We start from the raw sequence: 22,943 nt of genomic DNA on the forward strand, positions 1-22,943 counted from the left end.
CCAACTTTCCGAACCATGCGCAGTTCTCCTGCCCCCTTACACCTAGTGATAAGTTCTTGTAGTCCTTTTATCGCCTTGTTGTCACATAGTAATTTCATGCATGTCTCCAGAAAGGTAGTGAGCATCGAAGGATCCATCCTTGAATCTGGTTGATCCTTGCTACTTGAAGTGGAGGCCTCCACGAAACTCTTCTTAGCTTCCATGAATGTCTCCTTCGTGTGCTCTAAATCAAATTCAAGTTCCTTCGCAGGAGCCTTGTGAACCCACACACTCTCTTCAGGTTGCTTACCTTTGTCACCTCTTGTCGTGATACCACTTCTAAGTACTATATTTATATTTGGGTCCTCTTCACGCGGTTCAGACCTCATCATTTGTACATTCTGAGTCGGGGGAGGCTGGAGTACCCCTTTGTCATGCAACTTTGTTATCAGTGTAGGGCAGTCTTTTGTCTCATGATCAAACTAAGTACAGTACAAACATGATATTCTCGTCGGATTCGTACAATCGCGAGCATAGTGTCCAGGCCCTCCGCAATTGTAACAAATCAATTGTCTGTGACCCCTTCCTGGTCCCATTCCTCCTCGCCCTCTTCTGCGCCCCTGAAATCCAGCACGTGCCATCCCTGCTTTCAGACCAAGGGCATGTGCTTCGGTCTACATTCTATAGGTAGGAATCTGATTAATCATTAATTTGTAGCTTCTGCAAGTGTGCTCATCGTGACCTACTGACCTGCAAAAATTACAGAACAACTGTTGGGACGTCTGCTTATACTTCTGTAATAGGTGACAATTATTTGTATTGTTCTTTCCTCCTATCTGACAGATCACACACCATAAGGCAGGCACCACGCTAGGCCCTGCTTGTGCCTCTAGTATTAATGGCATAGGTCCTCCTACCACTAAGTAGTTAGCAAAAACTAGACAATGGTCCTTATCATGCCCCTGACCTTTACACTTTACGCACCATACTTCCTCGCGCACCTCCGGTCGTGGTTTTTTGTCTTGCTTTAGGCTCTGCTTCCAAACACAAATTTTGTAGTTGCACATGGATTTGCTGGACTCCCAACACAGGATCTTGTATAGGGGTTTCATTCAATCTCATTGCCATCTCCAAAGCTTTAGCTTGTGTAGCAAGTTTTTGTTGTAACAGTGTCGTCCTTAAATGCGGTGATAGTGATGCTACGAACCATGCGTGGTGTTGTGCATCCGTTAACGTCATATTGGCTTCAAAAATCATACTCTTCAGCCTCTGATCTAGATCCTAGGGGGTGCTCGCCTGGGAGCATCGTGATTTCCTTAAATCCAATAATCAGTTATGTCTCCGACTTTGGCATGTTAAATTCCCTGTTCAACGCTACCTAAATTTCTGCGATTCCTGCGTTTGGATGATCATTGGAATGTTTGATGTACCATGTTAGAGTGTGATCCTGTAGCGTGCTTACTAATGTAGCCTTCTTTATATTTTCATCCACAATGCCTTGTGCTTCCCATACTACCCTCATGACGAACCAAAACTGATCTAGATCTTCATTTCCTACCCCTCTGAATATCAGAAGTTTGATCGCGCTCACCATACTGAAATGCGAAGGTGGCGGAGGTGGGGTGGGTGGAGATGGAGGTGAAAACGGTGAGATAGGTGGCGTTGTAGGTGGTAAACGCGGGATCCGCTACCTTATCAGACTGAGCATGCTTCTTGGTGAAATTTCCATGAGCTCTTCCTTGCTTTCTCTTCACGGTGAAATCAAAGGGCTATTCTTTATCCCTGCGCTACCTTTGTTTCTATAGGTCTTCCCACTTCGCATAGTTCCAAACATTAATTTATCCGCATAAATCGCTTCTCGCACAATAGCATCTTAATCCAAGTGTTCAAAGACTTGATATACTTACCTCGCGGTCCTTTGAGGAAACGTTGTTCCACTTCACTATAGATGACGGTCGTATCTGTCGCGAACTTAGTGATAAATCCACCTATAATTTGATCGAGCCCATGGTCCACAGTGCGCGCGATCTTATCTTCCGAGGCTTCTAATCTGCGCACCAATTCCGGAGTCCACACGATTGGTTTATCAAGCCTGCACGTTCCCTGACTGTTTGCTAGCTTCGCGATCCACTCATGCAGTTCAGAAGGAAAGGAAGCAAAGAAAATCTCGTGGATCTCTGTATATAAGTAGCACTCCAACCACTGTTAGATACTCGTGGATTCCTGTTTTCCTGTGTCGCGAACTAGTGAATTTTCTTATCCAACCGCTCTTCAGTTTCCTTCTTTGTTGGATTCCAGTGCCATGACATCAGACACCCCTTAGGCAAATCCCAGTCCTAGCAACGGAACCATTTATTGGCTTGTATGGTCTGACCCAGGTTTGAAGATGATTTAGCCAAACAAATCCCGAAACTACCAGCCCTTTCGGCAACAGTGCGTGGACTGAGGTCTCACTCGAGGTAGTATGGTAGAGTGTTGGAACTAGGTTTCCGTACCCTAGAGATGTTTGATGGGTTTTTGGGAGGTTCACAGTTCGACCCTATGCACACATTGTTCCGTGCAGCTATCTATCCCTTGCAGCCTATGATGCTGCCTTCGCGCAACCCTGATCGCGACGTGATGAAGTTATTATCCTAATTACTTATCCTTACTTCGTTATATTCAATTACTTAATTTATTTGTGTGAGCTCCAATATTCTTACTAACATTCAACATTCATATAAGTGCGCGCGATCATCAAATAGTATAAAGGCATAAAAAGTAAGAATAAACATAAATACACAATATTGGAATCAAACTTATCTTTATTAGTTCTTTCTTTGATTACAAATTCAATTCCGCTCAACGCATTCAGCTGCAGGGGCCCGTGCACTCAACTGCGGACTCTACTAGGCCTCTTCACACTCAGTTGCAGAGCTTCTTCCTACTCTACGACTCAAGATGTAGACTTACAACCCAGAACTATATCGCATACATTATTGATTCTCCATCTCTACTTCTTCGCTCCTTTACAATTTATAGCCTCGCTCTATTTATATAATCCCATGGTCCATGGACCATGGGTAGGCTGACATTACATTATACTACATAACTTAGGGTGGACAACCTTATGAATTAATCATATACTTTGCACTCAGCGCCTGTACTTCGTGGAGTATTACAATATATTTGACCAAAACTCGAGCTTTTAGCCCCAAAAACATGTTGTGGGTGGATCCGATGCCCAACAACTACCCCATCGAATCCACAATAAAAATCCAAGGGAATGACACCTTGCAAACCAAATTCCAATTTTGTCTTTAGTTGCTGTGTATTGACTGTTGTTAACTGTGCGTGTGGGCTGGTTTCATTGTGCATGAGGAGGACCGGTTATGCGGAGGCAACTCCCACTGATCTCTCACCAAAAATTGCATGTATGACACCTATGATCATGTGTCAATCTACTGCCATCGAACTATTATACACAGGTCTGCGTATTGGTTAAAATCTGCCAGCGTGGTCCTTCCTTTAACTGCCTGCGTACATTCCTTATAAACTGGCTGCTTACATTAATCAACATAAATTTAAGTGGGGGGACAAGATTTGTCCTATGTGGCAGTCATGTCCCCCACTGAAATTTAACTACCAGATCTGTGGAGAGGGAAAGATACGGTAGGCAATTCGACTTCCTTCGACTGAGTGCAACTCTGACTTGTCTAGGTGGCTGCCATGTCACTCAGCTTGTCCCCCACTCAAATCTTTTTATATTGATTTCTTTTGTCTTATATGCCAAGTCACTTTATTATCTTCCATGTTTAAATTAAATCAACTTTGGAACCTCAAACATTTTGTTGTACCGCATGAACTTCAACGTGATGCTTGTTGACTGCTTTTTGACCACCCTTTGACTTGCTTTGACTTTGAGTTGTGTTTCATGTGGTGGGCCCTACATGGCTGCCACATCACCCTTGATATTCCTTTATATTTCCATGTCAAAATTTGACTTATTTTGACTTTGGAAAAATTCTAAATTTTTCCAATTATTCATTTTTAAAAAAAATTTCCTCATTTTTTGCCACTGACATTAGGAAAATTGACTTTTGAGGGACTATAAGTCAATTTTTGACCCCCAAAGTGGGTCTTAGGATAATGTTGGGTCTCTGAGGATGAATTTCGAGTAGTCACACACCCCAGACATTTCCTAAGGCCACTTATTTACATCATTACATAGAAAATAATTAAAAAATCCCGTTTTGCGGGAAATTTTTAATTATTAAAAAATCCTACTTAGACCTAGCCAAATTCCACGAAATTTTTTGTGTGATCTAGTATGCTAATATACATAGAATCTAGACATTAAGATATGTTAGGGGATCAACCTTCAAATTTTCACCTCGGCTTTGGGGTAAAAGAAATGAGTGAAAAACCCAGAAAATTATACGCCTCTGAAAAAGAAGGGATAATTAACCAGATAAAAAAAACACTCCAAGGTGCACTCATTTGTTGATTGAGTCCCAACATCCTAGGCCTGTTACAGAATCAAAAACGCATCATTACTAGTATCACTTATTACAATTCCCCACAGGGTGTGGAATCTGGGTACAAGAAATATGATGTGAAGATAGAAGTAGAGTTAAAAAACTTTGTTGACTGATGATATCTGATGGTACAAGTGTCCTCTGGATAATCCTTGGGAATGGAGTCTTCATATAATCATCAGGTGCCACTCCAGTGGTCAATAGGGCCCACATGGGAAATGAGGCCCACAAATTATAAATAGATGAGGCTCAACCTCATTTGGCATCTTTTGACATATTGAACTCAATCTTAGTTGCTTGAGCTGCTTATCCAAGTTATTTTATATTTAGCACCGCGTTTTCCAATCGGAGAAGTCAATCTTTCTTCATGGGACTTGAATTCCACCCTAGGAAGGTTGTCATGTCCCCAATTAATAATTTTGCTAAGGGAATTCTCAATTTTGCAAGTTTTGGTAGTTAATAAATATTTGGCATATAAACTTAGGAAAAGTGGGTGAAAAAGGAAAAATTATAAAGGTGCCACCCCCAAACATTAGAAAAGCCAAGAAATTCAGTGGGAAGTGGAGAGTGGGGGGCCACTCCAAGGGAATATGCACCCCTTCGAGGAATTCAATTTGGGTGAGAGATGGAATTTCATGGGTGGATCCCACAAGGAGCATGAGGGATGACTAGCTATAAATTAGAGGCAAGGCTCTCATTTTAGGGGTCTTTTGACATTTTTATAACTGATTCTCACTCTATTTGTTTAGTTGAGTTACAAGTGTTGCTTAGCACAAGAGCTTCCCAAGGAGTGAAGCTCAACCTTTCTTCGGGGGACTTCGAGTGCCACCCTAGGAAGGATTTTCTCTTGTTGTGGAGGATTGGAGAGGAGCATCACATAGGTACACACTATTTTGGTTTAATTCAGATGTAGAGGGAGAGGCCACGTGGTCATTAGGAGGATTGGTGCTAAAAGTTGGGGCCTCTATTGCTGTAGGGGTGTTCTTGGTCAGATTCCAGCCAAAGGAGGGAGATTTTGGGAGGCAAAAGGGAGTCCTTCACTGTTGTATGAATTGTTGGATCTTGCTACTGCATCATCTCTCACAGGCTTGCACAGTTCTCTTGGGTGATTGTTGTGTGGAGTGTTGGTTGGAGGATTTAGGGGCTTAGATGCTAGGATTTCATTTGGAGGGAGATTGTGGGGTGATTGCTAGCATGGTGGAGCAATAATTGATCATTTTCTGCTAGAGGTTGAGCATTCTGGTATTTGAGGAGGGCCAAGCAATTTGGGGTTGAATTTGGAGCGTCAAAACTAGAGAAAACCCTTTCCAGGTATTTATGGGTTTTTGATAAGGATCATATCCCTAAATTTACAGAATGTTCTGGGCAGTTTTGAGTGGCCAAATCAGGGTGCCAAGTCAGCTAGCAGTGTAGGAAATACTCGGCCAGTGTAGAATTCTGCAGGACAAATTTCTACAATAGTTGGGCATTGACACATTGATCACCTGAGGCTTGTAGCTTTCCTTTTGCAAGCCCAGCGGCACTCTTTCTATTTCCTATTGTACTCCAGTGGCTGAATATTAATAAAATCTTCCCATTTTGGCGTCGAGGAGCATTTTCTGTCTTGTGGATGTTTAAAAAAGTTTTTATGTGTTATATTTATTACATGTCTTTGGTTATTCAATGTTAATTTTCTATTAGGAACATTACAGTGGTATCAGAGCATGATCTTGGCCAACTGTGGGTGGGGTGGGGTGGCTAGCAAGATCATGGAGGAGTTGATGAGGCAGAGCCAACAACTGGTGAGATAGAACTAGTAGATTCTATAGGGGATGCAATGACTGATACATAACCAACACAAAAGCCAAGTACATACACGTGCATCCCAACAATACAACACCCACACGTATGGTCAGTCTCACTGATCCAGGTGGATATTGGTGGTCACCTGCCAAGTCCACCTAGACCCCCACCATTGTCTTTCTCAGCATTTTCAGTTTCCTCAATTGTAGCACAACTTACTATTTTTAGCAGTTTTTCGGGTCCTGAACTTCCGGAGCCGTTTTGAGGCCCTAAACGACGTTTTCTTGGGGAATCCGGGGGAAACATGGGTCATGGAATGGACCAATGTTTCCCGTTCCAACAATGATAGTGCTCGGATAGATCTTTCTAACGAGCTATTGTACGCGTCAAACGGAGATCATATGCCAAAGTTACGACCCCGGGAAGTTGATGTACCAATTTACCCCAAACGGGGCTCACATTTTGGCGTTTCATCTCCAAGGGTTAGGTTTTGGAATGTGAAGGGTTTTTCCATTGTTTCTCAACAATAAATATGCCTTCGAGCCTCATTTTAACACAGTTCAGAGGCATGTAGCCATCACATATCTTCTCAGAGATAAGCTACCATCGCCCTAGCTGATTTATTTCCATTTCTGATTGTAAGCATATTTCAGTATTTTTCCATTAATGAAATGAAGTATTATTTCCGCTGCATCTTTGTGTATATGGTTATCTCTGTGATTTGTTGCGTTCCTGTTTAAATCCGGATCAGTGGTATCAGAGTGGTCTGCTTTTTCTCTATTTTTCTTTGCATGTCCCCAACAAGGTCGGGATATAAGGAGTTAGAGCTTGAACTGGTTGAACCTTTGCAAGACCAGCCTCGCAAATCCCGACGGCCTCCCATGGCGGACGAGAAGAAAGACGAGGGGGCAGGAGATCCCATCAAAATCTTGCTCGAAGAAGCCCTCGAGTGACAACGGAACGCGATGATGGACAGCTTTGCCTAGATCCTTCAGCGGCTACCCAGAAGCGGCGCATCGGCTTCCAGCAGCTACTCTGGAAATGCCACACCCTTTAAGGTACAAGTTAATTTTGAAATCCCCATATTCGAGGGTCAGATAGACGCAGATGCCGTAGATAAATGGTTAAATCTGCTAGAGGGTTATTTTTCTGTTCATGAATTTTCGAATCGGGAAAAGATTGTTTTTTCTCTTCTCAAAGCAGCCCCCCACGTCAAGGACTAGTGGGAAACCTACTGCGAGCAGAAGGATGAAAGTACTGGCTCACTATTTTCAGCCGCACCCACCTGGGATTCGTTCCGGGATGCCATCAAGGAACAATACTACCCTGTCGGAAGCTATGAGGATGAATACATAAAGTGGACCACGCTGCGGCAGGGAAGGTACCAAGACGTGCCGGAGTTCACAAATCTTTTCCATACCCTTCGCAAAGTTGGGTATCAAGGATTCAGAGAAACATTTGATACTCAAATATCGTGGCTACCTACACAAGTACATCCAGGAAGAAATACAATTCCTAAACATCCCCTCGCTCGGTGCAGCATACCGATATGCCGTCAAGGTCGAGCAGAAGTTTAAACAAAAGAAGCGAGACTTTGGATCTGCGAATCCAAAACAGGGGAAAGGTGCCCCTAAACCACAGAACAAAGGACGAAGCCAAGGCGGGACAGCCCAAGACAACCAGCTGAAGTTGCAAGCAAAGAACAGCGCCGCGAAGCCGAGAAAGGACACTGGAAAATGGTGCGAGTTCCATAAGAGCTCCACTCACAACACAAGTGAGTGTCGGGCCAAGCAGTCACTGGTGGCTGAGCTAAAGGTTTCAGAATCAGATGCATGTTCCGACTTTGAGTCAGAACCCGATAAGGGGTCTGAAAAAGGGAAGCAGATCATTGATGCGGATCCCAGCGCCACTGTTGCTACCACAAAGATCCAGAAAAATGAACCCGAAGATCCAGAGGAGGAGGAGCGTCTCTTCCACTCCCAGATGTGGGTAAAGGGCTCCCCAATACAGTTCATTGTTGATAGCGGGAGTCAAAAGAACCTCATTTCGGCAAAGGTCGTGAAGCAATTGGGCTTACCGACCACAGCACATCCACAACCATACACCATTGGGTGGCTTCACCAAGGACGAGATCTTTGCGTGAGCCAGCAGTGGCGCCTTCCATATAACATCAAGCCTTTCACGGATGAGGTATTGTGTGACATTTCTCCCCTTGAAGTTTGTGATGTATTATTAGGACAACCATACTTGTGGAAGCGACATGCTGTGTATGAATCAAGGCCCCATGCTGTTATTATTACATTGGGAAATAAGTTGTTCAGGATACCAGAGGTAGCACCACCTGCCGCCCTCTCTTTGATTACTGCGAAACAATGCAGTAATATCATTTCCAAAACCAGGAAATTTGTTTTCCTGATGATACGTCCTCAAGGAAAGAAGAAGACAGTGGCTGCGGCCTCCAAACGGGGTCCCTCTGCACGACAACTACAGATGGACAAGGTTGTGGAGGAGTACGAGGACATCTTCACCTCCCCGGCAGGGGTTCCTCTGCACTGTCAAGTCAAGCACTCCATCGATCTGACCCCAGGTGCGCCGCTACCCAATGGACCAATTTATCGGCGCTCCGTTCTGGAGAACGATGAAATCAAGAGGCAGATTCAGGAGCTCCTGCAGAAAGGTCACATCCGTCCGAGTTCATCGCGCTGTGGGAGCCCGATCGTGTTGGTACAGAAGAAGGATGGGACGTGGAGACTCTGTATTGACTATCAGGCGCTGAACAAGATCACTGTCCGTAATAGGTACCCGATCCCACGGAGTGACGACCTCCTAGACCAACTAAAGGGGGCGAAATATTTCAGCAATATCGATCTGAAGTCAGGATATCACCAGGTACCGATCGAACCCTCCGATGTGTGGAAGACTGCTTTCAAATCCAAGGAGGGCCTCTTCGAATGGTTGGTCATGCCATTCGGATTGACGAATGCTCCTGCAACCTTTATGAGGCTAATGGATGACATCTTGCGGCCATTCACCAACTCCTTTGTAGTAGTATACTTGGATGACATTTTGATCTTCAGCCAGAGTTGGGAAGAGCACCTCCACCACATCCGACAGGTTCTCCAAACACTGCGGCAACACAAGCTATGTGCCAATTTGGAGAAATGCACTTTTGGCATGACCCAGGTTCAGTATCTGGGATACATCATTGATGAACAGGGAGTGCATGTCGATCCAGCCAAGATCCAAGTCATTCGGGATTGGCCCTCTCCAACCACTCTAATAGAGCTCCGCAGCTTTCTAGGTCTTGCCAACTTCTACCGCAGGTTTGTGTTGGGGTTTTCTCATATTTCTTGGCCCTTGAGTCAAGTCACCAAGGGCGGGGCGAAAGCAAAATTATTTTGGTCTGAATCTCAACAGAAGGCATTCAGGGAGTTGAAGGATCGCCTTTGCACGGCACCAGTGCTCGCGTTACCTGATTTACAACAACCATTTGAGGTCGAGACAGATGCCTCTGACTATGCTATTGGGGCAGTCCTTACTCAACATGGACATCCAGTGGCATATCACAGTGAAACACTTTCAGACACAGTCCGGAAGTACCCCACTTATGATAAAGAGATGTATTCCATTGTACAGGCTTGCCGACAATGGAAGCATTACATTTTGGGGAAGGAAACGGTCATCCACACAGACCATCGACCTCTGCAGTTCATACAGACCCAAGGGAAATTGCAGAATGATCGCCATCAGAAGTGGTCTACATACCTGCAACAGTTTCACTTGAATATCAAGTATAAAAAGGGCAGCACCAATAATGTTGCAGATTGCCTCAGTCGACCACCGATCATGGCGCTAACCACCATGCTCAACTCTTGTGGGCACGAGACTTCTGATTGGCCACTTCTCTACAAAAGCGACCCAGAATTCGGCCACACATACCAGACACTCTTGGAGGGTCGGCATGTTGCAGATTTTCACCTCCAGGATTCCTTATTATGCCACCTTGGTCACCTTTGTGTTCCTTCAAGCAAGCGTGCCAAGATGATTTGGGAAGCACACTACAGTCGGGCTGCTGGGCATTTCGGGGTCGAGAAAACAGTGGCAGTACTGCAAAATTATTTCTATTGGCCGAATCTTCGACAGGATGTTTGGAAGTACATCCGATCATATACTGCCTGTGCCATTGCCAAACCGGCCATTAAGAAGCACGGCCTCTATACCCCGTTGCCTACCCCTAGTCGACCGTGGGAATCCATCTCCATGGATTACATGTCAGGCCTTCCTTCCACTAAGCATGGAAATGATTGTGTTTTTGTGGTCGTCGACAGGTTCTCGAAGATGGCCATTATGATGGCCTGCAAGAAGAATATCACAGCAGAAGCCACTGCTAAACTCTTCTTTGAACGAGTGTGGGTGCACTTTGGGATCCCACAGTCTATCATCTCAGATCGGGACAGTCGGTTTCTCAGCACATTTTGGTCCAGTCTCTGGTCAATGCTGGACACCAAACTCACGAAGTCCACAGCCTTCCATCCTCAAACTGATGGCCAGACAGAGGTTGTCAATAGGATGATTGTGCACATTCTGCGCATGTATAACTCCAAGCATCCACGCACATGGGACGAGAGCGTCCCCTATGTTCAGCACAGCTACAATCGAGCTCTTCACAGCTCCACTGGCCATAGCCCTTTTCAGGTGGGTTTGGGATTCCAGCCACTATGCCCCATTGATGTGGCCATGCCACTTGCAGCTACTCACATGAATTCAGCTCATTTCCAGTCTGAAACAGATAAGGCCACCAGCTTCATTGAGCGCATCCAACATATTCGCCAGCAGGTCCATGACATTCTTGAGAAATCAAATGCCAAGTACAAGCAGCGACATGGTCAACATCGGGTGCCACACAAGTTTCAGGTGGGCGACAAAGTCTGGTTGCATTTGCAAAAGGAACGCCTTACTGGAGCCTATCGGAAATTGAGACCACTCCGATATGGTCCTTACACCATTACTAAGGCTATGGGAGACAATGCATTTGAGCTCAGCATTCCCCCATTCCTTGGCCTGCACCCAGTGTTCAATGTGGACCGCCTTCAGCCATACTTTCCACCATTGCTAGACACATCCGACATTGCAGAACAGCTCAAACCGACAGAATTAAATCCAGATTGCATGGAACAAGCTGCAACTGATCGGATCATGGACACACAGATCAAGAACACTCGCCAACAGAATATCCAACTGTATCGAGTTGTCAAAGCATGCCAACTCCTTCAGCAGGGCAATTGGTTCACCAGAGAACAAGTTCAGCAGAAGTTTCCTCATCTCATGGAGGAGCTCCACGCAATGGGGACCATTGCTTCCTAAGGGGGGAGGAATGATCCAGGTGGATATTGGTGGCCACCTGCCAAGTCCACCTGGACCCCCACCATTGTCTTTCTCAGCATTTTCAGTTTCCTTAATTGTAGCACAACTTACTATTTTTAGCAGTTTTTCAGGTCCTGAACTTCCGGAGCCGTTTTGAGGCCCTAAACGACGTTTTTTGGGGAATCTGGGGGCAACATGGGTCATGGAATGGACCAATGTTGCCTGTTCCAACAATGATAGTGCTCAGATAGATCTTTCTAACGGGCTATTGTACGCGTCAAACGGAGATCATATGCCAAAGTTACGACCCCGGGAAGTTGATGTACCAATTTACCCCAAACGGGGCCCACATTTTGGCATTTCATCTCCAAGGGTTAGGTTTTGGAATGTGAAGGGTTTTTCCATTGTTTCTCAACAATAAATAGGCCTTCGAGCCTCATTGTAACACAGTTCAGAGGAATGTATCCATCACATCTCTTCTCAGAGATAAGCTACCATTGCCCTAGCTGATTTATTTCCATTTCTGATTGTACGCATATTTCAGTATTTTTCCATTAATGAAATGAAGTATTATTTCCGCTGCATCTTTGTATATATGGTTATCTCTGTGATTTGTTGCGTTCCTGTTTAAATCTGGATCACTCACCATCCTACCAAGCCTCATTCCGTGGATGAACAGGAGAAGGAGAAGTATAGTTAACGGGTTGGACCATCATGTAGAAGAGGTGGGCAGGTAGAGGGTGAGTTTGGTGTTGAAGAAAATGGTAATTAGGTTTGGTCTTCATAAATACATTGTAATTTTGATTTTTGTAAATAAGAAAATGAATTTATTATTATGCTTGCTTCATGGGTTTCATGAGCAAGAATTTTTATATGTGGCTCCAATTGAGAGCTTTAAGATTTATTTTTGAAGGTCAATGTCATATAGGAAGAACCCTTCTTGGGCATGTATCAAATATATTTGAGTCAACCTAGTGTCAAGATCAGCCTTCCGAAGACAAGCACAATCCTCTCGATGAAGTCAGCAAACAACTTGAATTAAAAGCAGTCATGTCAGCTCAAAATTAGGAGACACAACAGTTCACTGTCATGTCGACTTATATTCAAGTCTAACAACTATTTATATGCCGCTAGGGTCATCACAGTAGGGTGCATGAACTCAGATCACCTGTAATTTTGGATGGTACATGAAGCTCACAATTTCGGATGGTACAGAAAGCTCAGATTTTTGGTGGGTATAGTGGAGTACAAGGTCTCAGATGCTTCTGAAAGCTCGGTGGTGATTACAATATGTAATTACAGTGTAACCTTCTCGGTGGTGATAGTATCAACATAGATGTAACAATAAAGATCTCAGTGCAGGAAGGAAAAACACAATCATTTTCTTGGCATAATTATTACGATGAGGATCTCAGTGATACTCTCTTGCCGTACTTCTAGATGTTATCATAAGTCTCGGTATATTTGTGATGAGTGTTATTTTTTGGTAGCATCGGAAGTGATCTAGCCTTGAAAATTGGTGGAGAGGCTAAGGCACATGAGTTCTAAAGAACTTAAAAACCATTTGGTAAAATTCCACTCGGATTGTATTTTATTAAAATAATTAATATTTTTAACGGGGTTCCTAAGTCTAAACTTAGGAAAATTAAAAGATTAACGGGTATTAATCAAAATATGGGTGAGAATGATCTAGAAGGCGGATCAAGTCATGTTTTAATCTTAGCAGTTGATTAGAAACTTAATCTCAGCCATTGGAGACTCAACAGGAAAAGGATAAAATGGAGGCTTGGGGTTCATTTGGACACACATAGAGAGATTGAGGAAATCTATTTTTTGAGGTGAGAAGTTCTCAGGAGGAAAATCGATTAGGGAGATCTTGTAGCAGAGGGGTAGAGAGAATCTGGGAGAAGGACTTTTTAGAAAATACAGAACAAAGAGGTAGATAGAGCTTGCAGAGAGGAAACGCAGTAGCTAGGAGAGATGACACAGAAAAGTTGTCTGTCACGCAGAATCCAAAACTGTCGAAACTACTAGAATAGCCGAGAGAGCTGACGCAGAGGCAACGTAGTAGCTAGGAGAGCTGACACAAAAAGGTTACCTATCACACAAAATCCAGAACTGACAAAACAGCCGGAACAACAGAGAACTACTGGAACTATCGGGAATTGCCGTAACATCCAGGAGAGCTGACGCAAAGGGCAAAGATGGTGACACAAGGCTGACGAAGAGCCAACACAGAAATAGCTGGGGTTAGCCATTCTTGTGCCAGATCAGCCAGAATTCTGCTGGGTGAAGTGAGGTAAAACTCACTCAGATGTTCCCCCAATATTTTTCTCTGTAAAGGATTTCTAGATGAGCATCCTAGATTTGTTTTTAGATATTTCTCTTGCATAATAATAAACCCTCATAGTTGTTGCACCGATTTTTCCTGCATTGAGTTTTTTCAGGGACTATTGTGTTCGAAAATAAGTGTGTCCTATGTATCTTGTTCTTTGCTCTATTTTTTGTTTCATGAGATCAAATATTTAATTAGTGTAGGCTGTAGAAGTAATTTGCTTCAGTATTTAGAAGAATAACTTGATGAATGTAATTTAAAAATCAAGTAGGTGAAGTAGATTCATATTTGTTGCAGTAGGGGTTCCTTCAAGTCTAGGAATTTTCACATGGTATCAGAGCATTGATTTTGAAATAGGAAGAGTAGATCCAGTGCTGAGCAGTGAGGCTGAAAGCTGCACTTGGCAACAATTCAAATCCCCTTGAAGGGATTGCACAGTCCTTGCTAGGAAGCAAATCCAAGGAAATCTCTTTGAGTGAGACGAGAAAGAGGTATGATTTCTAGTTCATGAGTTTGCAGAGGCAGAGGGAGTGACACGTAGCCTCAGCGCAATGCTTGAAGGGCACAATTTCTACCGGGGCAAAAATCTGCTAGAAAAGAACGAAGACACATAGAAGGGGATTTTTCTCCTCAGAGAACTTTCCGCCAGAAAGTTTGAATTTCTCACTTGCTGAGCAGTGCTAAGAAATGACTATAGGAGTAAGTTTGAGAGTTGGGAGAGATGGCATCGCATGGGCTCAGAGATCAGGACAGGTTGGAAGGTGCTTCCAACTATGTCATATCGAAGACTAGAATCTTAGCAGTTCTGGAGGAATATGATGTCGAGGCCTATGTCAATAGTGTTGTAGTTGTTCCTGCTGACAATGATCAAAATAAGAAGTACAAGGCCGAGCAGGGGAAGGAAAAGAGGCTCATTCTCGATGGAAATGGAGATCATGTGGTCTCACACTTGCAGGGCAAGGATACAACCGAGGAGATGTGAGAAGCCTTGTCTTCTCTATATGAAGGCTCTTCTGAACAGCAAAATATGTATTTGGAGCAGAGTTGTAGCGGACTTTGATGCAGAACGGAGAAGGGGTGAACCTCTATCTTCAACGTCTTCAGGACACTAGAGACCAACTTGTTGTAGTGGTGTCCACTCTTCAAACAACCGCGGTGGTGAGGATAGACCTGAATGGAATCTCGGATGAATCACAAGTTTTCGTCCAAATCATATTGGGTAGAGAAAAACTACCTTCATGGGAGGAGATGTGGGAAACTCTTCAATAGGAGGAGTTAAGGAGGGACCTAGTGAAGGTCAACCTCAGTGGCAGTAATGGGAGTGGCACAAAGACGAAGGAGGAGGAGGAGAATGCAGCTCTACTATCGAAGGGACAACAAAGGCCGAAGTGAAAGGAGGACATTTCAAGGGTGAAATGTTTTAGTTGTGGCGAGATGGGCCACTATGCATCCCAGTGTCCTTTGAAGAAAAAGGATAAGGATGAGAAAAATTATCCTAAGGCTACTTCAACTAATTTTCCCTTAGGGATATTACGTAATTTTTCAAAATTTTCTGGGCGGATTTGAGCGGTCAAACAAGGGTCCCAACTCAGCCAGCAGCTAGGTGAGCCAAGGGAATTTGGGCCGAAATTCTGAGGTCAACATTTGGCCAATTCCTTCGTGGGTTATTCTGGGTATTTGTTGGAGAGGTCAAGGTTAATTTCTCGGAATTGTCTGAGCACCAGAGGTGGGTTTCTAGCAGCAGCTTGGTAGCAAACAATACAGTTTCACAAGGGCAGCGCAGAGCATCATTGAAGCAGCTATTTGTGCCATCTGGGCTTGACATATTGCCACCTGGGCTTGATCACGCTTGCCATTGAGGCAAGCCTAAGTGCGCCACTTCCACATTATTGTACTTTTCTCCTAGATTATAATAAAATGGCTCAACAGATGGTTATTGTTGGACATTTTATAGGTGTGCACTGAAGTTTTCAATTTTATGGTGTTCCTTTTATTGTTTGCTTTGCATAGCACTATTTTTCCTAGTTTGGGACATTACATCCCACACCTTAAGATTAACTCCATTGAAACAACTATGGAAATCATGCCTTTTGTATGTCAAGCAATCAAAAAAATACCATTGACTTAGGATGGCATCTAATGGCTAAAGGGAGGAATTTTATGTTGTTGCCTTGCTAGCTTAATATGAGAAATTTCACAATAAAGTGTACTAAACTAGGAAGCAAGTACCATTTTACTTGCTAAATTTGCTTTAGCAAAATGAATGAAGCCCATTTTCTGAATGGGACCATTTTGATACCAACATGGACCTCTCACCATTAGTTTTCCTCTAGAAATCACTAGTGCCCTTCACTTTGTATTTTTTGGTTATCTTTCCTTCTTCCATCTTTGGTTATTGATTTTTTTTTTATTATTATCTTGAGTAGAACTTGACTTGAGATGGATTCTCTCTACATAGGAACAATCTTCAAGCCTATTTTTTAAATCCTAGAGGTTTTTGTCTTAGTTATTGCATCCTATTACAATTCCAATTAGTAGGATTGTCAAAGATACTTGTAACCTCACTTGGACAACACACACAGAATAAGGGGCCACTATCACCTTGGCCCAAGTCCCACACTTTAAGTTGAACCTTTGAAATTGCTATGGGAGGCTTCCCTTGAATACTTCAATCAACCAACACAATATTGATGCCTTATGATGGGGTATAATTTCTAAGGGAGGAGTTTGATGTTGTTGACTTGCAATCTTAATATGAAAATTTGCTATAAAGTGTACTAAACTGGGAAGCAAGTGCCATTTACTTGCTAATTTTCCTTTACATTGGCCTTACCAATTTGCTAAGTTATGATCACAAACCTTCCTTTACCTTGGCCTTTTTCTTACCAATTTTCTATGTTGCGATTATAACGCTTCCTTTCTCAAATTTCCCTTGAGGAATGTGCCTCAAAATCTAGCGAGTCTTGTGACAAGTCTCACAAGACAAAAGCAAAACTTTGACACAATAATGAGGTGAATGCCACTATCACCTCACCACTCCACCTCCTACTATTTGGTGGAATTTGACCACATGAGAGGCTTCCCATTAATAGGTCACCTAAATCGTATTATAGATGAAAGGATCAAAAGTGACACTTTGATAAGCCAATCAAAATATTTAGCCTTGGAACAAGATCAATTTTTTGTGATAGGTAATAGCGTATGTACAGAGAACCCTATTAAGAGAGACTTATAGTTTATTACTTTCAATATATGGTTCAACAACTACACAATTAGGCACACAAGAAGAAGGAAAAGGTTTGATGAAAGATATGATCAACAATAGGAGCAAAAAATATTTAGATGGCCCTAAGTTGAAGCCTTAATGCAAAATTAGGGGTTTTCAAGCCCTAGAATTCCCTAGGGTTGATGATGTTAGCCCTAAAGAAGCACTTTCAACCATGAAAATTGCTATATTTTGATGTTTTAATACTCAGCAAGGTGGAACAACTTCAAATCAGCTCAACATTCAAGCCCTAGTTGATTTCGACTTGAAACACTAACCCTAGAGGCTTGCCTTAAAGGGTCAAAATTTTAAGGGAGAGAGAAAAAGGAAAATATTTATGAGGTTTGATCACCAAAACGAATGCCAGTGCCTTCTATCTCCTTGGGTGATGGATTCTTAGGGATTTTGACCACAGAAATATCAAATGCCCCTAGGTTTTCACTTGCTAACACTGACTAACACTTTATGAGGGGATAAATTTTGCTAGAGAAAATCTCTCTAGGATGTTCTATAGGGAAATTCAAGGAAACAAAATTAAAGCATGCAAAATTTACTAAACATTTCATATAAATATAAGCAATTAGACATGGAACATAGAATACCGAGCATTATTCATTACATGACATAATCATAAAAGATATTCAACAAAAAGTACTCACAATATATCCAAGAACAAGCCTTCTTTATCCCAAAATGATGTCTCCACAACAAGCACTAGTCTCCAACAACCAAAAATCCACATAAGATCGCATCTCCACAAAGTGGTGAAGTGAAAATAGCTAGGTTGAGTTCTTTAAGAGAGGGTAAGTTTTCCACAGACGATGATGAAAAAATGAGAGAGGTGGTCCTTTATTTATATGAGTTCTGCCTCTTCTAATTTCTAACTAAAACCCCCCACACAGTTTGAATTTTGAGTGCACAAATGTAAAATTGGTTTACATGCACTAGCTTTACAAAGAAATATCCCAAGATATAGCCACACGTGTGAGCAGTAAAACAATGTCCTAAATCATAACTTCATTGTATTGATTGGGATGTTTGATGACTAATAGGACTCACTTCAGATTTTCTATTTTTCTCTCAAAATCTAGTGGGTCTTGTGAGACACCTCACAAGGCAAAAGATAGAATGGGGCACAACAATGACGTGGATGCCCTTGTTCTTAGTTTTTATAGCATCGAAGGTGTTCTAGTATCGAAACATTGTGGAGAGGCTAAACCGCATGAGTTCTCCATAACCTAGAAATCGTTTCTAGAAATTCCACCTAGAAGTGTCTCAATTAGATTATTAGCCTATTTTTAAAATATTTCCTAAGTCTAAACTTAGGAAAATGGGTTAATTAATTAGTATTAATTAAGAAAGGTGTGAATCATCTAGAAAATCACACAAATCGATCCAGAAATGATCTCAGTCATCAATTATGTTTTAATCTTGGTTGTTGGAGTCCCAACTGGAGATTATAAGATGTCGATGGGTAGATGGAGAACACATCAGAGCAGACACTCAATGATCTAGGCAGATCGATTTTCTAGTAGAAGAGTGATGCAGTAGGAGGATCCAAGCCAGAGATCGAGTAGTAGGTGGTAGAGGAGTGAAGCAGTATTCCGTTGGAGGTTTTCATTACTGGAGGATTCAGATTGAGGGAGTGCGAGTTTTCCCAATGGGACTGTGCAAGGATGGCGTTGTCAGCAGCAACAAAGCAATTCAATCTAGCTGGAGGAGTTATTGATTAAGTATCTCGTGGCTGATATTTTGATTAGGAGAACCAATGAATTGGTCCCAGAGCTAGAGAGAAATAGAGTTGTAGATTTCAGTAGTTTCCAAAGGCAGTAGCAGCAAGGCCTGTGCAAGCACTATGCAGAGGTTGACACAGAAGGAAGTGCAAATTGATGAGGGGCCAGTTTCGGGAGCTGAAATCAGCTATAGGGTGAGGAAAAATCTTAACAATAATTTTTCTAGTGATTCTCTCAGATTGGATTGCCAATTTGGCATCCAAATTATTGTACTCAGATTTGTTGTTGAAGAATAATAATAAAACCCTCATCTGTTGCACTGGTCTTCCCGCATTGGATTTTTTGGGGACAATTATCCAAAAATAATGGTGTTAACTTTTTGTGTGTGTGTACTCTAGAATTTCTCAATTTTCACCATTTTACTTTTTCGCAGAATTTTTATGGTGAAAGTTGCAGTTGTGATTTTATTCATTGTTTGTTGTAGAAAATAAATTGCATAATTAAATTTACAATTAGGAGAATAATTTCTAGCTGCTGCAATAGATGGAATTTTCACATGGTATCAAAGCATGATTGATCAGCTAGGAAGCTCAGAAGCGAAAGAAGGAAAATTTTGATGTTCAGAGGGAGCAGTAGTTCAGAATTTTTTGGTGTTGCGCAGTGCCTAGCCAAGCAATACAAATTGCTAGGGCAAGGGTTTGATTTTCTCAGTTTCAGGGTGGCAAAAAATTTGATTTGCCCAAAATAGTGATTCCAGTAGGTAGTGGGAGAAGCAGCAACATAGATTTTTGCTAAGTAGATTCCTTGGTTGGAGCATAGGGTTTTGCAGTAGTTTACAATAGTAGAATTAACGTCAGGTGGAAGAGGAATAGCACATAGATTTGTCTTCAGTAAATTCTTCAGTATGACCATGGACATAATTGACATTCAAGGGGCTTCAGATTTGTCTTCCAGGTTAGAGGACGAATTTGCTTGCCTATCAAGCTCAGCTTCACAAGGTGTCTAGTATATAGACATTGGAGTATCAACCCACATGGCAGGGGTTAGATATTATTTCTCTAGCTACAAGGAGGAGCAGATGGACTTCCATATTACGATGGAAAACTGAATGAAGTGTACTCCAGTGGGGAGATGTACCATCGATTTTCAGAAGGAATCAGGAGCAAGTACCAGTGCTACAGATGTACTGCATGTGCCAGGATTGGGTTTAGTATCCTAGTTACAGGATAAGGGATATGAGATCCACTTCGTATGGAGGAAGGTGTTTGTCAAAAACTCGAGATGGAAGAAGGTAAGACAAATTGGAATTTGAAGCAACTGATTATACAGGTTGCAACTCGACTCTCTAATGGCACTAATAGGCAGTGAAAATAGCTGTGCGAAGGAACTGAATGAGCTATGGCATAGGATAATGGGACACTTACACTATGGAGCACTTAGGATACTTAGGGAGACAGTATCAGGGGTTCCAGAATTAGGCACAGAACACGATGATGTGTGCAAAGCATGCATGCTTGGGAAATATTCTAAGGAAACATTCCCAAGAAGTGACAGTAGAGCAGATGGCATCTTAGGAATTATACACCCAGACATCTATGGCCCAATGTCCACTAGAGCTCTCAGTGGGGCTGAATACTTTGTCACCTTTATTGATGACCATTCCAGAAAATCTTGGATCTATTTCTTGAAGACCAAGGATGAGGTCTTCGATCATTTCAAGGAGTTTATGGCTCTCGTGGAGAATGCGACAGGGGAGAATATCAAGGTGCTTCACTCCGAAAATGGTGGAGAGTATATTGATAAATAGTTCACAGCTTTTTGTGCGAAGGAAGGCATCATAAAAGAGTGGACAACTCCATACAATCCACCACGGAATGGGGTATCAAAGTGGAAAAACATAACTATAGTTGGGGTTGCAAAAGAAATATTATATGACCAGAACTTGCCCAAGTTTCTATGGGCAGAGGCATGTAACACAACAATGTATATTTAGAATAGGACTCCTCATAGGGCATTGGGGAAGAAAACGCTAGAAGGAGTCTTCACTGGGAAGAAGCATAAGTTAGTCACTTAAGGATCTTTAGAAGCATCACCTATGTCATGTGCCAGATGAGAAGTGCACCAAATTAGATCAGACTGTAGAGAAGGGGTTTCTCGTTGGGTATAGCGAAACCTCAAAAGCATATAGGATCTACATTCCCAACAATAGGAAGATTGTGGTGAGACAAGACGTGAAAGTCATGGAGGATTGAGCTTTCAAGAGATCTCATGAGATGCCTGCATGAGATCAGAATCAGCCAACAAAAGCTACATTGGTCTAGCAACAGGGGAAACCACAGGGGCAGCTAGTGGGACTGCCAGAAGGACAATCACAAGGATCTAGTACAATAATGATCTCGACAGATGGGCGAGGGGACATATGACTTGCTCATGGAGAGGAGACATTTGGCATAATATTGGCTACATTGGTGGCTGTCAGGTGCTATTGGTTGTCGGCTGAAGACAAATCTTAAGAGAAAAATTCTCCATACAGTCCACACAGAATGGGGTAGCAGAGCGGAAAAATAGAACTATAGTTGGGGCTACAAAAGCAATGTTATATGACCAGAACTTTCCCAGGATCCTATGGGCAGAGGCATGTAACACAACAGTGTATATTCAGAACAAGACTCCTCATAGGGCATTGGGGAAGAAAATGTCGGAAGGAGTCTTCACTGGGAAGAAGCCAGAAGTTAGTCACTTAAGGATTTTCAAAAGCATCACTTATTGTCATATGTTAGATGAGAAGCACACCAAATTAGATCAGACTATAGAGAAGGGGTTTCTCATTGGGTATAGAGAAACCTCAAAGGCATACATGATCTACATTCCCAACAATAGGAATATTGTGGTGAGACGAGACATGAAGTTCATGGGGGATCGAGCTTTCAAGAGATCTCGTGAGATGCTTGCAGGAGATTAGAATCAGCTAGTAAAAGCTCCATTGGTCCAACAGTAGGGGAAACCACAAGGGTAGGCAGTGGGATCATCAACAGGATAGTCACAGGGATCTAGTATAGTAACGAATACCAATATCAGGAGATCTGTGAGTTCATAGCAGACAAAGTAATAAAGGCAGGATGAGGAGCTAGTTGAACCTCCCACCAATAGTGGTCGAGCCAACAGAGAAGTTCGTCAGACATTGAGAGATGCAGAGGAGTTTATTGGAACTCCTAGGACAAACAAGAGACAACACAAACAGCCTGATAGGTACCACGCATTAGTAGCTCAGGTTGCAGAACCTTATAGCTTTCAGGAGGCCGCACAACATCACGTGTGGGTAGAGGCCATGGTAGAGGAGCAAAACTATATCATGATGAGTGATGTTTGGTAGGTAGTGTCCAGACCATATGAAAGGTCAATTGTAGGTTCTCGTTGGATCTACAAGATCAAGTACGTTGCAGATGGCAACATGGAGAAGTATAAGTCTAGGTTTGTGGCAAAGGAGTATGCACAGAAAGAAGGGGTAGATTATGAGGAAACATTTGCCCCAGTTTCCAAATGCACTTCTATTCGGCCAGTTATATCCTTAGTAGCTCATATGGGGTGGAAAATTCACCAGATGGATGTCAAGACAACATTATTGAATGGGGTGATAGAGGAAGAAGTGTACGTAGAACAACTAGAGGGCTTCAAGAATCATGAGAGGAGCACTCCTATGTGCAAGTTGAAGAAGGCTATGTATGGTCTCAAACAAGCTCCCAAGGCATGGTATGGTTGAATTGACAACTACTTGCAGCAGATGGGATTCATCAAGAGTGACGCAGATCCCAACCTTTACTATTTGATGGTAAAGGGTGATCCACTCATCCTAGTATTGTATGTGGATGATCTCTTCTTGACAGGATCATCAAGGATCATAGAGGACTACAAGAGGAACCTGGCAGCAAAGTTTGATATGAAGGATTTGAGGTTGATGCACTATTTCC

Source organism: Pinus tabuliformis, chromosome 2_1 (assembly GCF_031772625.1).
Source record: "Pinus tabuliformis cultivar Carrire ecotype Pingquan chromosome 2_1, CPIR1, whole genome shotgun sequence".
Taxonomy (NCBI): domain Eukaryota; kingdom Viridiplantae; phylum Streptophyta; class Pinopsida; order Pinales; family Pinaceae; genus Pinus; species Pinus tabuliformis.